The following is a 14,383-nucleotide window of genomic DNA, read 5'->3' as shown; positions in this document are numbered from 1 at the left end:
CACTGAAAAACGAAACTAAAACACACCCTGCAGCAAACAGCCTAAAACAAAAGTAAAAAGCTGACAGACAGCCCAGCTCCACCCACACTCTGACATCACTGAAAAACACCCATTTTTAAAGGTACATTTCTTAGACACCCATTTTGTAAAGGTACTCTCACATGACAATAAAGACAACTTGTCTGGGAAAGTTGAGAGATAAAAGAGGTAAAGCTACCAAATACACGCATTTGTAATAAGAGACCATGGTGAATTGGATTTATAAGTAAATAGATTGGATTTGGATATTTGCATTAGCAAATAGATAGGGAATTCGTTTTTCAGCTGTTAATTTTCAAAGGGCGGGCAGAGGTGGATGTAAGGGACCTTTACAACGGTTTCATAAGTAAACAAGGGAAGTTCATTGAATTTTAATCTACACGAAAGGGGAGACTAAACAAAAACATGAAAGATTTTTACATTTTTGGAAAAGTGGAGTTCAATAAGGTGCTGAGGATAATGGAATCAGAGATGAAAGGGAAAAAGCACATTTAAGGAAAGATGTTGAGCTGAGTTGAGACCAGCTCTGTGCTGAAATGTATGAAATTCAAAGGAATCATCCAGAAACCAGGAAATCTTGTTGCAGAAAGCAGTCTTGTTCTGAATATTCTTTGATTTCCACAACAGTGAAAGGTTTTAAAAAGTTGTGTGGATACCTTTATTGAAGTGATAGCAGTTTTGCCTTGGATAATATTACTGTATTTTGAGGGTTAAAATCTATTTGAGGGCTTTGTTGAGATGTTTACTTGTCATAGAGGTCTACAGCACAGGAAAGGCCCTTCGGTCCATCATGTCAGCACCGGTTAAAAACAACCACCTAACTATTCTAATCCCATTTTCAGTACTTGGCCCTGGCATCATGTGCGCATCTAAATACTTCTTAAATATTATGAGGATCTCTGCCTCTATCACTCTTTCAGGCAACGTGTTCCGGACTCCCACATCTCAGCTCCTCTGATCCTCAGTCCTATACAGGGTCCTGCTTTAATCATACCCTCCCTTGCCTTATATGGATTGAATTCCATTTTGCCACTGATCACCTCATCTGACCTGATCAGATATATCCTTGTGTAATCTGAGGTTATCCTCCTCACTCTTTACCACCAAGTGTTCTGACCAAATGAGTTTTATTGGGGAATGTCTTGTAAGGCTATTTTAAACCGTATAACTTTAATCTTGTGCACTTATTTTGTTTAAATAAATTATTTTTTTAAATCCCCAAAGTGTTAATTTTGGTTAATTAACAGAAAGCAGATTGGTTAATTAACAGAAAGCAAAGAGTTGGGATTAATGGGTGTTTCTCTGGTTGGCAATCAGTAGCTAGTGGTGTCCCTCAGGGATCCGTGTTGGGCCCACAATTGTTCACAATTTACATAGATGATTTGGAGTTGATACCAAGGGCAATGTGTCCAAGTTTGCAGATGACACTAAGATAAGTGGTAAAGCGAAAAGTGCAGAGGATACTGGAAGTCTGCAGAAGGATTTGGATAGGTTAAGTGAATGGGCTAGGGTCTGGCAGATGGAATACAATGTTGACAAATGTGAGGTTATCCATTTTGGTAGGAATAACAGCAAACGGGATTATTATTTAAACGATAAAATATTAAAGCATGCCGCTGTTCAGAGAGACTTGGGTGTGCTGGTGCATGAGTCACAGAAGGTTGGTTTACAAGTGCAACAGGTGATTAAGAAGGCAAATGGAACTTTGTCCTTCATTGCTAGAGGGATGGAGTTTAAGACTAGGGAGGTTATGTTGCAATTGTATAAGGTGTTAGTGAGGCCACACCTGGAGTATTGTGTTCAGTTTTGGTCTCCTTACTTGAGAAAGGACGTACTGGCGCTGGAGGGTGTGCAGAGGAGATTCACTAGGTTAATCCCAGAGCTGAAGGGGTTGGATTATGAGGAGAGGTTGAGTAGACTGTACTCATTGGAATTTAGAAGGATGAGGGGGGATCTTATAGAAACATTTAAAATTATGAAGGGAATAGATAGGATAGATGCGGGCAGGTTGTTTCCACTGGCGGGTGACAGCAGAACTAGGGGACATAGCCTCAAAATAAGGGGAAGTAGATTTAGGACTGAGTTTAGGAGGAACTTCTTCACCCAAAGGGTTGTGAATCTATGGAATTCCTTGCCCAGTGAAGCAGTTGAGGCTCCTTCATTACATGTTTTTAAGGTAAAGATAGATAGTTTTTTGAAGAATAAAGGGATTAAGGGTTATGGTGTTCGGGCCGGAAAGTGGAGCTGAGTCCACAAAAGATCAGCCATGATCTAATTGAATGGCGGAGCAGGCTCGAGGGGCCAGATGGCCTACTCCTGCTCCTAGTTATTATGTTACTGGAATTCTAAGCTTCTATAATTAGTTTCCCCCCTCGTTTTCAGGTTACAACTTAAAGGTTATGATCAGTAAGAAAAGTGACTCTCTGGGATTTGATTTGCTCAGCAAATAACATCTGCTGTGGTCCAAAATTTTATAAAATACATTTAAAGTGCCCAATTACTTTTTTTCCAGTTAAGGGTCAAATTAGTGTGGCCAATCCTACATTATGGAGACGTACAGTGCGCATCTTTGGGTTGTGCTTTGTAGTCAGAGCATTATTCAAGTCTTAAGAGTTATATACAAGGACACCCAGATCCCTTTGTACCATATTCTACAGTTTCTCTCCATTTAAACAAATTTCTGCTTTTCTATTTATCCTGCCAAAGTGGACAACCTCACATTTTTCCAGATCATACTCCAGCTCCCAATTCTTTGCCCACTCACTTGACCTATCGATATTCCTTTGCATCCTCCTCACAACTTACTTTCTTCATTATCTTTGTATTGTCAGGAAATTAGGCTAAAACAGTCAGTGGCTTCATCCAAATCAGTAATATAGATCATAAATATTTCAGGCCGCAGGTCTGGTTTCTACACTTCACTTGGTAGTTTATCAACCTGAAAATGATCCATTTGTATCAACTGTTTAGTATGAAGGGGGATTGTCAGTGCCAGAAGAGATGCTAACGACTGAAAAGAGATGGTGAAGAACAGGCTGAACAAATAGAGCTGTAAATGGAGGGCCAAATATTAAATAGTTGCAAACAAGGTTGGGGAGATTGGCCAAGAGTGAACCTATTCGGAAATGAGGTTGGAGGGTAGTGGGGAGAAGGGTTGAGGTAGTAGAGAACACAATGGAGTGGTCAGAGCTGGCGCATCAGTAATCGAGAAGCCATGGGAGATGCCAAGATCAAGATGGTAGTCATTAATATGTGTAATAGAGCTTAGAAGATGAAGGACAAGAGAATCTCAAAGAGAATGGATTTGGGAAGCTAGATGGGTATTGAAATTGAAAAGATAAATTGCATAATGAAGAGGCAGGAAAGAAGATACATCGGTTCCTAGGCTTTGATTTGCATGTGTTCAAAAAGAAAAAAAAGGTTTGTAAATAATGAAGAAAAAGATCTCAAAGGATTCTGATTTGCCATTAATTTAAAAAATATGAAAAGTAAACTGACCAGCTACAAGACATACATGCAAGTGCGACAAAAACAGTGATCTAAATTTTAAACAAAGACTAATATAGAAGCTTGGTAATTAACGTAGACTCACCAATTTCCAAATTTTTTGAAATTTGTCATCTTAAAAAATTAATGGCAGCTGTTGCCGGCTGCCAGTTTGTATCAATGCTTGTGACTTGTTTATTGGTACATTCAGTACCTGTTTAACAAAAACATCTAAATCAGCCAAGTGGAAACGCGACCACTTCAAGGCCTGAATCTTAGTGGTTTGATGAATGCATTAAATACATGAAACTGTTTCAAAAGAGACATCATGGGTGATAGCATCTGCTTATCAATGTACTTAGAATACCTGAAGTAGTCTGTTCCAACTTCTATTTTTTTCCAGAACATTTTCCATCTAATTTATTAGCTTGGTGCAGGCAACAGCCAATTTAAGAAAACACTCATAGTAGCAATAAAACCAAATCAGAACTCCACAGATTTTAATTTGCATTTATTTAACAAAATCTTTGACTTGAATTGCACATCAGGCCCAGAAGCGGACATATAACGCATGCCCGTCCGTGGTCGACTCCTGCTCGCAATTTCACGTTGGCTGGACAATTAACAGACCACCAGCCTGAATCGGTTCTGTGGATGGCTGAGCACTGCTGGCGAGGACAGGATGAGGCAGACATAGAGAAAAGGGTCAGCTTTGACAAAGAGTCATCGGACTCGAAACGTTAGCTCTTTTCTCTCCTTACAGATGCTGCCAGACTTGCTGAGATTTTCCAGCATTTTCCCTTTCGATAGAGAAAAGGGACTGGGCGGGCTGGTTCTTCCAATGTGCTCCCACAGGAGGACAACCACTGCGGAGCTGTCGACCCACAAAAAATGAAATAGAATATAGAACATAGTGCAGAAGGAGGCCATTCGGCCCATCGAGTCTGCACCGACCCACTTAAGCCCTCACTTCAACCCTATCCCCTCAACTCAATAACCCCTCCTCAACCTTTTGGACACTAAAAGCAATTTAGCATGGCCAATCCACCTAACTTGCACGCCTTTGGACTGTGGGAGGAAACTGGAGCACTCAGAGGAAACCCACAAAGACACGGGGAGAACGTGCAGACGCACAGACAGTGACCCAGCAGGGAATCGACCCTGGCACTGTGAAGCCACAATGCTAACCACTATGCTACCGTGCTGCCCATAGCAACAAAATAACTATGCAAAGACTGTCCAGGCAACACATTCAAATACAAATCTCAGTCCCCAGACACCTTTTTAAAGGTTATTTCAGTGAGGACAGTTCATCCCACCCTGAATCGAGATTAAAGCCAAAATGTAAAGGTTGCCTGGCCAATCAGCCAGATCACATAGAATTGTGTTCAATTGGCTCCTTAATGGGCTAAATTGCTTGCTTGACTGTGCTTCCGACTCTTGGGTGATGACGTTGGGACATAAACCCAACATCTTTTCACGTGATTTCACATGCTTCTAGCCCTTGTATGTGTTGCATTTTCTATTCTATTTCGCAAGATGTTAGCAGGAAACTGGAGAATATACAAACTGGCCAGCAAAAGTAATGCTGTCTTCATAAATTTGTTGTCAATGGATGTGAAGCTGATTAATGAGCTAGTAATGGGGCACTCATGAAATGTAAAATATTATTTACAAATTGCTTCTACTAGTTACATAGCAATGTAGGCACAGGAAAAATAAAGAGACTAAAAAAAATTAAGACTGCAAATTATGATAAACGTATGCATCATTCATAAATGCAAACATTTCAGGAAACCTCAGTTCTACTAATATTAAGGGGCCACTTGTGTATTTCTTATTTACTTTCTACAGTATACAGCTGAGCTTCATTATTACAAAAGCAAAACATTGCAGAAGCTGAAAATATGAAATAACACATTTCCTGAATATTCTGCTTTTAATTCTATCTCCATTACTGCTCTTTCAACATGTTCAAGATTCTAGTCTGGCACTGTTGTCAAGAGGCATACTTAGAACACCAGTATTCACATGATACAAGAAGAATTTGCAATTAATGCTGTGTACTACATGCCGTTTGTGATATTCTTGATCCACCATATCCTGACATATCAACAGATTTTCATTAAAGCATTAATTGTGGGTCTTCTGCTCGTCTAGCTTTGTCCGACAGGATAGTTACTCTGATGGTTGTTTAGGTGAAGTGAAAAAGAATAAATGTGATTCTTCCCTGCTACTGCTTTCAGTTTTTGGCACTTGTTCAGTAAGAAAGGTCAGATTGAAGTAGGATGGTTAACAAGCAATTTTTGTTATATAGCAATGAGCAAATCATTTTCTATTATTTACTAACAAATGGAAAAAAGGGGAAAATAGACAAATGGAGATCTGCATGCTGCTCATTCCTTCACATTTAAGAAGAAAGTTTGATTTAAAGAGTGCCATTTCTCTGGATCATGTCCAAATATCCATCGCTTTTGTCCTTGCTGATCCATAATGGTTCTGGGTCCAGTTTTAAATTCCCTCATCAACACATTCAAATCCTTCTGGCTATACCGCTCCACATCTCTGAAATCTGCAGCCTTACAACTAAACATTCCTGCCACCCATGCTCTGGGTTTCTTTGACTTCTGAAACCCTGTCCCCCAATCCCACACATCATTCTCTGCATGCTTTTAGCTGTCTGGCCCCATGTCTGGAAATCCCTCTCAAAATGTCTGCAATTTTCTACTTGTGCAAGACCCTCTTCAAAATGCCATCTTTTTTGGCCTGGCATCCAATTTCATACAACTGGGATATTTCTCTACTTAAAGGTGTTGCGCAAATGTCAGATTGTGAATTGAACAGAACTTTGGTTATCCGTCATTATGATTCAGCTGGGTTTGCCGCTTACTTTCTCTAGATTTGACATTCCCCAACTTTTGTTCTACTTATTTCCAAATGCAAACTTCCAAAAAATTTTAATAATTTAATTGGAACATCTTTCAAGATGCCCTGTGATACGAGTCAGATGAACTCAGGCCTAGCAAACATTTCCAATAATTACTTATTTTTGGATTTTAAACAGACTATTCACAAAATTAAGGGCTGATATGATCTAATTAACAAATTCTGGCTCTTTGCAGATCCAAACTTCTGGTTACAGTTGTGGAAACTATCCTTAATGGTTACACTTTCTTTCTCTATAAAAAAAACATATTTGTGCATTCTTGGATCATTCTAATTGAATAATCTGATTGGTCTAATACACATTGAAATCATTTAACTTTTAATTAGGCAAATTACTAAATCTGTACCATCTGGCTGGAATAAAAAAATGGATCTTTTGTGTTCCAAATATGTTGCATTTAAAGTGCATTAGACTTTTAAACAGCACTGAATTCAAATTTCTCTCACCACCATTATCAGCAGTGAAAAATCAGTAATCACGAGTACTTCATTTTAGTAACACAGCTCAAAATACCAACTGCTGACACATGTCCAGTTTGGAAACAGAAAGCCTCATCATTCCGCTGGATGGGTGTCATGTTATCACAAGCTCAACATGTAATGCAATAGTTAGTCCCATTATTCAGGATGATTGGAGAACTGGCATTAGAAGATTTATGATCAGGACAAGAATCGGGGAATTCTGCTGTTTTATTTAGTCTTGCCAAAACTCATCAAACCGTGGAACATGTACATGACTTGGGTTCTGGTGACTTTTCCATAACAGATCTTAATCCATCAGGGACACTTTTCACAGATTCATGCAGTACAGAAAGAGCCCATTAGCCTTATTGGGGTGTGTTGGTTCTCTGAAGAGCTACCAATTAGCCCCACTACACTACTCTGTAACCACAGTCCTGCAAACATTTCCTCAAAGTATATTCAATTTCCTTTTTAGAAATATTGGGGGAAGTTAAAGGGAGAGATACTTGAAGAGCACAAAATGAGCCAAGAGTATGGATGGGCGTGAAGGGTAGGTGATGTTTAACGGATGTTGTCTATAGAGATTCCCAGAAGATATTAACTTATAAGCTTGCATACTTAGAGTAGAGATAAACACACCAACGAACGATAGGTTGTAATAAATGATGTTCCTTAGCAATCTGAAGTCTCAGCTTTTCACCTTGTATATCAATAACTATGATGAAATAAAACTTGTGCCTCTCATCACCAAAAGTGCTTTACAAACAACAAAATGCTTTTCCATTTTAGTGATTGCTAGGACACAGAAATGTGGCAGTAAATTTGCACTGCAACATCCCACAAACATAGATGTGATTCTGGCCAAGCATTTTTTTGGGACGTTAGTTGAGGGTTATACATTGCCCAGGACAATGTGGAGAATGCCTCTAAAGAACGAGTGGAATTATCAATGAGAAATAGGGAGACGGCAGATGAATTGAACAGGTATCTTCCACAGGTCTTCACTATAAAGGATAAGAGTAACACCCCAGAAATAGCTGTAAACTTGGAAATGGAGGAGGGGGTGGGGCGGGGGACAAGAAAATTAGTCATGATGTGGAGATGCCGACGTTGGACTGGGGTGAGCACAGTAAGAAGTCTTACAACACCAGTTTAAAGTCCAACAGGTTTGTTTCAAACACTTGCTTTCGGAGCACTACTCCTTCACCTGTTGGACTTTAACCTGGTGTTGTAAGACTTCTTACTAAGAAAATTAGTCACCAGGCAAGTGGTACTGAACAAATTGTTGGGAGTTGCAGGCTGACAAATCTCCAGGTCCTGATGACTTCACCTAGGGTCTTAAAAAAGTGGCTAGTGAGATATTTGAAGTATTGGTTTTAATTTTCCAAAATGTCCAAGATTCAGGGAAGGTTCCATTAGATTGGACGTTAGCAAATGTACCTCCATTATTCAAGAGAGGGAGGCAGAAAGAAGGAAACTACAGGCTAATTAGTTTAATATTGGTTATTGGGAAAATGTTAGACGCTATTATTAAAGACATTATGGCAAGGCACTTAGATAAATTCAGAGTAATCAGGTACATTCTGGACAAAGGGAAACTAGTGGATGTGCTGCTTCAAAAAGGCATCTGGTAAGGTTCTAATCAAAGCCTCTGGTAAGGTTCTAATCAAAGGCTTTGCAGAAAATAAAATCCCATGGTGAGGGGCAGCAGATTCAATTCTAACCCTGGGTTACTGTCTGTGTCGAGTATGCATGTTTTTCCCGTATCTGCGTGGGTTTCCTCCCAGTACTCGTTTCCTCCCATAGCCCAAAGATGTGCAGGTTAGGTATATTGGCTATCCAAAAGGTTAGATGGGTGTTTACAGGGATAGGCTGGGAGAGTGTGTCTAAGAAGGGTCAGTTCAGACTCAATGGCCTCCTTCTGCACCACAGCGATTCTATTAACATATTGGCATTGATAGAAGATTGGCTAGTTAACAGGAAATTGTAGGCATAAATAGGTAATTTTTTGGATGGCAAGACATGACAGTGTGCCACAGAAGGCCTCAGTGGTGTGCTGGGGCCTCAACCTTCCACAATTTATATGAGTGACTTTGATGAATGTTATAGTTGCTCGGTTTGCTGACAATGCAAACATAGGTGGGAAAGTAAGTTATGAAGGTATAAGGAAGAAACAAAGGGATATAGATAGGTTAGATGACAAAGATCTGTCAAATGGGATATAATGTGTAAAAATGTGGAATTGCCCATTTTGGCATAAAGAATAAAAATACACGTAATCCAAATGGCAAGAGATTGCAGAGCTCTGAAATGCCGGAGGATCTGGGTGTCCTAGTTCATTAATTGCAATTAGTAATTAAGAAAGCTAATAGAATGTTACTGTTTATTGAGGGGGAACTGAATATAAAAGAGTCAGAGTCATCCAGACTTGAAACATTGGTTCCTTCCTTGGTCCACAGATGCTGTTATAGACCTGCTGAGATTGCCCAGTATTTACGGCCTTTGTTTCAGATTCCAGCATCCGCAGTAATATGCTTTTATAAAAGTAGGGATGTTATGCTCCAGTTACGTAGGACACAGCATCTGCAATACTGTGTACAAATTGGTGTCCTTATTTGAGGAAGAATGAAAATGTGTGGGAAGCAATTCAGAGGCTTACGAGCCTAATACCTGGAATGGGCAGTTTTGTGTCAAGAGGAAAGGTTGGACAGACTAGACTTGTATCCACTGAAGTTTAGAGGCGGCAACTTAACTGAAACCTGTAAAATCCTGAGGGGACTGGACAGGGTAAATGTAAAAAATGTTTCCTCTTGTGGGAAAATCTAGAGCCAGGGCTCACTGTTTAAAAATAGGTGGGATGCCCAGTTAAGACAGATCAAGATAACTTCTTCTCTCTAGAGGGTTAAGTCTTTAGAACTCTTCCTCAAAAAGTATTGGAAGCAGAATCTTAGAATATGTTTAAGGCAGAGGTAGATGCTTGAAAGACAAAGGGGTGAAAGTTATTGCGGTTAGGTAGGAATGTGGAGTTCAGGTTACAATCTGATCAGCCCCAAGATCAAAGCAGGCTCGAGGGATCGGGTGTCTTACTCCTAATTCATGTATGGGCAGCACGTTAGCACAGTGGCTTCACAGCACCAGGGTCCAAATCCTGGCTAGGTCACTGTCGTGCGGAGTCTGCGCATTCTCCCCGTGTCTGCGTGGGTTTCCTCCCACTCGTCCCGAAAGATGTGCTGTTAGGTCATTTGGACATTCTGAATTCTCCCTCGGTGTACCCGAACAGGCGCCAGAATGTGGTAACTAGGGGCTTTTCACAATAACTTCATTACAGTGGTAATGTAAGCATACTTGTGACAATAAAGATTATTATAACAGAATACTCTTCCTGGTTAGCTTACAGCTCAACATCATCTAGGACAAGCAGTCAATTTTGTTGGCACTCCCTCCACCATCTGCATGCCTTGATTGCCAACATAAGCTATCTTCAACATGCAATGAGGCATGTCCCACCAAGGATTCTACAGCTGCATATTTTCAAGGCAGCCAGTGAATTGGAACACCAGCACTTCCAATTTCCTCTCAACACATACACCACCCTTACTTGGATACATGAGCAACATGTCTTCATTATTGCTAGAACTCCCAATCCAACAGCATTGTGGAAATACCGTCACAACATGGACTACAGCAATTCAAAAATAAGGCTCACCATCTGTTAGAGCAACTAGGAAGTTCAATACTGGCCCAGTCAGTGAAACAGATCTTTAAGAATATTATGAAGCATATTGGAGCCGTCTGCTTATGGTTGAAGTATGATTTGACAAACTACTCGTTTAAAAAAAAGCACATGGATGCAGTTAATCAATATGCTTTTATTAAAATTTGGGCATATTGGTAATCACAGAATCCCTACAGTGCAGGAGGCAGCCATTTGGCCCATCGAGTCTACACCGATCCTCCAAAAGAGCACCCGAGCTAGGCCCACTTCCCCACCCAATCCCTCTAACCCCATAAACCCACTCAGGGTACAATTTAGAATGGCCAATCCATCTGGCTTACAGGCACGGAGAAAATGCAAAGTCACTCAAGGTTGGAACTGAACCCGGGCCCCTGGCGCTGTGAGGCAACAGTGCTAATCACTGTGCCACCGATAAGTGTACTAGTAAATTATCAGGCGTTGAGTTGTTTCTAGCATTTTATTTTTAAAAGAGGTCTAAAGAATTTAAAAGTTCAATTCAAACACAGGGAATCCTAGATTGAGATCAATAGATTTTTGGGCAACCAAGGCAAATCAAGAGATACGGGGATAGGGCAGAATAGGGGAGCTGATGTGGATGGTTCATGTCCATTCCATTTCTCATGTGAAATTCACAGTTAAAACTTATAATTTTCAAAGTCATCACGGTTTTAATTTTTTTTTAAAACCGTGCTCATTTCTTGTAATGGGATCATTTTAAACAACAGTACGTTCCAAGACCACTATCAGACAGATGATTCTTATTAATTGCCTTTGCCTGATAACCTATTGATAAAACTATAGGAAAAGTGTTCTTAAAATGAAAAACATTACTTTGACGCTGGTTCATCATTTCACATTGACCATCTATTTCCAATATTTCATCTCAAACTGTTGTATATCCAAAGTGCCTTCCACAAATTATCCAAGTTTGAAAGGTTATAACCTATATGTTAATCTAAACTAGGAAATTATGAACAAAACTTCAAATGAAAAAATGAAATGAAAATCACTTGTCGCAAGTAGGCTTCAATGAAGTTACTGTGAAAAGCCCCTAGTCGCCACATTCTGGCACCTGTTCAGGGAGGCTGGTACAGGAATTGAACCGTGCTGCTGGCCTGCCTTGGTCTGCTTTCAAAACCAGCGATTTAGTTGTGTGCTAAACCAGCCCGTTCAGTTTACTCTAACCTCCCTGAGCAGCACAGTAACTAGAACCATTGCTTCACAGCGTCAGGGTCCCATGTTCGATTCCCAGCTTGGGTCACTGTCTGCACGTTCTCCCCGTGTCTGTGTGGGCTTCCTTCAGGTGCTCCGGTTTCCTCCCACAAGTCCCGAAAGACATACTGTTAGGTAATTTGGACATTCTGAATTCTCCTGCGTATCCGAACAGGGCTTTTCACAGTAACTTCATTGCAGTGTTAATGTAAGCCTACTAGTGACAATAGTGATTATCAATTTAAAACCTGACCAAGTTGTTTTATTAAATCATTGATTCCAACTTTATCTTCAGAACGACTATCAAAAGTTTTGAAGACGATTTAGTGCAGACAATTCAAAATCTAAAACATGTTCCAGACTAAAATGAAACATCCTTTTAAGTTCAGATTCAAAAGAGGCAGGAAAACATGAATCTGTTAAAGCAAAGCAAACAATTCTAGCGACTGGGAATTTAAAAATTAATTTCTATTTCACATTGATGGCATTTGATACCAGGACATTCATAATTGGAGACCAGTGATATCATAGCCGCTTTAAACACAACTTGTCTGCCAAACAGAAACATTTTGCCACCTGAAGATTTTCAGATTGATTAAAAGCATCCTTTGGTGACAATAAAATATTATAAATTGCCGATAAATTTAACTAAAACAGCAAAGATTAAATGTGGCTTGTAAACATTAAACCAATGTTTTTTATCACCCAAGTCCCCATATTACCAAGAGGTGAACAACCCCCAGTCCAATCTCGGTGACTTGACTTCAACATTACATACAGAAATGTAAATTTTGGGGGAAGATAAATCAGTCTTATTTGCAAAGCATTGTATATTGCTTTGCTTTACCTCAGCACTCAGGAAGAGCTCTCGGACAGGAATAGGGAGGGAGAGGGCGACTGAAAGGATACTCTGGAGAAGGCTAAAGATGTCGGTGCATGTTATTTTTTTGGAGGGGGGGGAAAATCAGTGACACAATTACATTCTTCCACCCGGATCAACATCGGGGGGACGAAGAAGCATTTAGTCAAGAGCGCAGAGAGGATCACTTAGAAGTGAGGGCTATACAGTAAGGCTGCATTCCTGGACCTCCCGCCATTTATGTCAAGAGTATTAACGCAATTATTTTGATAACAAAGGGCAAATAATAACAGCTCCCGCCCCCCCAAAAAATGAAAAGCCATAAGTGTCGACACAGCCCTCACTCGGGCCCGCACTGAGGGTTCTCTTGCCTCCTCTGCCACCCCGGTGGGACCCCCGCACGGCCGCCATTTTAACCCCACTCCCGCCGTTTGGGGGGGGGGGGGGGTTGCGCGGTGCGGGGGAAAGGCGGTCCGGGTAGGGGGAAAGGCGGACCGGGTAGGGGGAAAGGCGGTCCGGGTAGGGGGAAAGGCGGACCGGGTAGGGGGAAAGGCGGACCGGGTAGGGGGAAAGGCGGACCGGGTAGGGGGAACCCGGAATGCGGACCGGGTAGGGGGAAAGGCGGACCGGGTAGGGGGAAAGGCGGACCGGGTAGGGGGAAAGGCGGACCGGGTAGGGGGAAACCGGAATGCGGACCGGGTAGGGGGAACCCGGAATGCGGAGGGCGAAGCGGCGGCGGGAAAGAAAGCTCGCTTCCCGCCCAAACCCCCGTCTCTGCTGCTCGCTCGGTCATTTTGAATATATTTGCCTCTTCTCCCCCCCCCGGCCGATATTTGGGGAAGTGATAACCCACCCCCGCGTGGCACCGCTGCCTCTTCTCACTCCCATTTCCCTGTCCAACTCCAGCTCTTAGCCTGTTGGCAGCAATTTGCCGGACTTACCCCGCGCTTTTGCCCCTCTGATTGGCTCCGGTATTAAACACAATGCCCCGGCGGCGAATAGGAACACAGCAGCACAAGATGGCGACCAACTGCGAGCGGCCTTTCTCCTTCGCCGCGGAACCGGCTCGCCGCGCATGCGCTGCCCGGCCCCGGCCCGGGGGGGGGGGGGGGGGGGGGGGGGGGGGGAGGAGAAAGGGAGTCATCACGTGGCCTCTCCGCTGGCCCAACCACCTGACTCGCCTCTGGTGAGGCTCTGCGGCAGCCATCTTGGTAATGGAACCTTGCTCTGCCAATTAGTGTGTGGGGTTGCTCTGGCAATTCGTGTGTGGGGTGGTTCAGAGGGGCACATTTGAATGTTTGCCCCATCAATTCCTCGCAGCTAATGCACAACTCAGCTTACATGGATCTTACCTGAGGAAGGAGCTGTGCTCCGAAAGCTAGTGATTTGAAACAAACCTGTTGGACTTTAACCTGGTGTTGTAAGACTTCTTACCTGGAGGACGGCATGGCCGCGCAGTGGTTGGCACTGTTCTCTCACGGCGCCAGGGAATCGGGCTCGATGAATGTGTATGAATGCATGAAGTGTGGCAAATAAGATTGGTGAGCTCTAGACACTGTGTTCCATGGAAATATGATGCTATAACAGAGACCTGGCTCAAGAAAGGCAGGACGTGAGGTTAAATATTCTAGGACACAAGATGT

The 14,383-nt window shown here is 42.0% G+C and overlaps 1 protein-coding gene across 4 annotated transcripts in view; it reads right to left on the bottom strand.

The window, feature by feature from the left end:
* LOC119978060 (nuclear transcription factor Y subunit alpha-like) overlaps nucleotides 1-13,841 on the bottom strand; it is a 63,744-nt gene extending 49,903 nt beyond the window's left edge. For all 4 annotated transcript variants that reach the window (XR_005463363.1, XM_038819418.1, XM_038819416.1 and 1 more), the window contains exon 1: nucleotides 13,682-13,841. The gene's annotated coding sequence lies outside the window, so the exon portion shown is untranslated. The remainder of the gene's footprint in view (nucleotides 1-13,681) is intronic.
* Between the last annotated feature and the right edge of the window lie 542 nt (nucleotides 13,842-14,383).

Source organism: Scyliorhinus canicula, chromosome 15 (genome assembly GCF_902713615.1).
Source record: "Scyliorhinus canicula chromosome 15, sScyCan1.1, whole genome shotgun sequence".
NCBI classification, from domain to species: Eukaryota; Metazoa; Chordata; class Chondrichthyes; order Carcharhiniformes; family Scyliorhinidae; genus Scyliorhinus; species Scyliorhinus canicula.
Note: the sequence above shows the minus strand (reverse complement) of the source record. Positions and strands in the feature narration are given on the sequence as shown.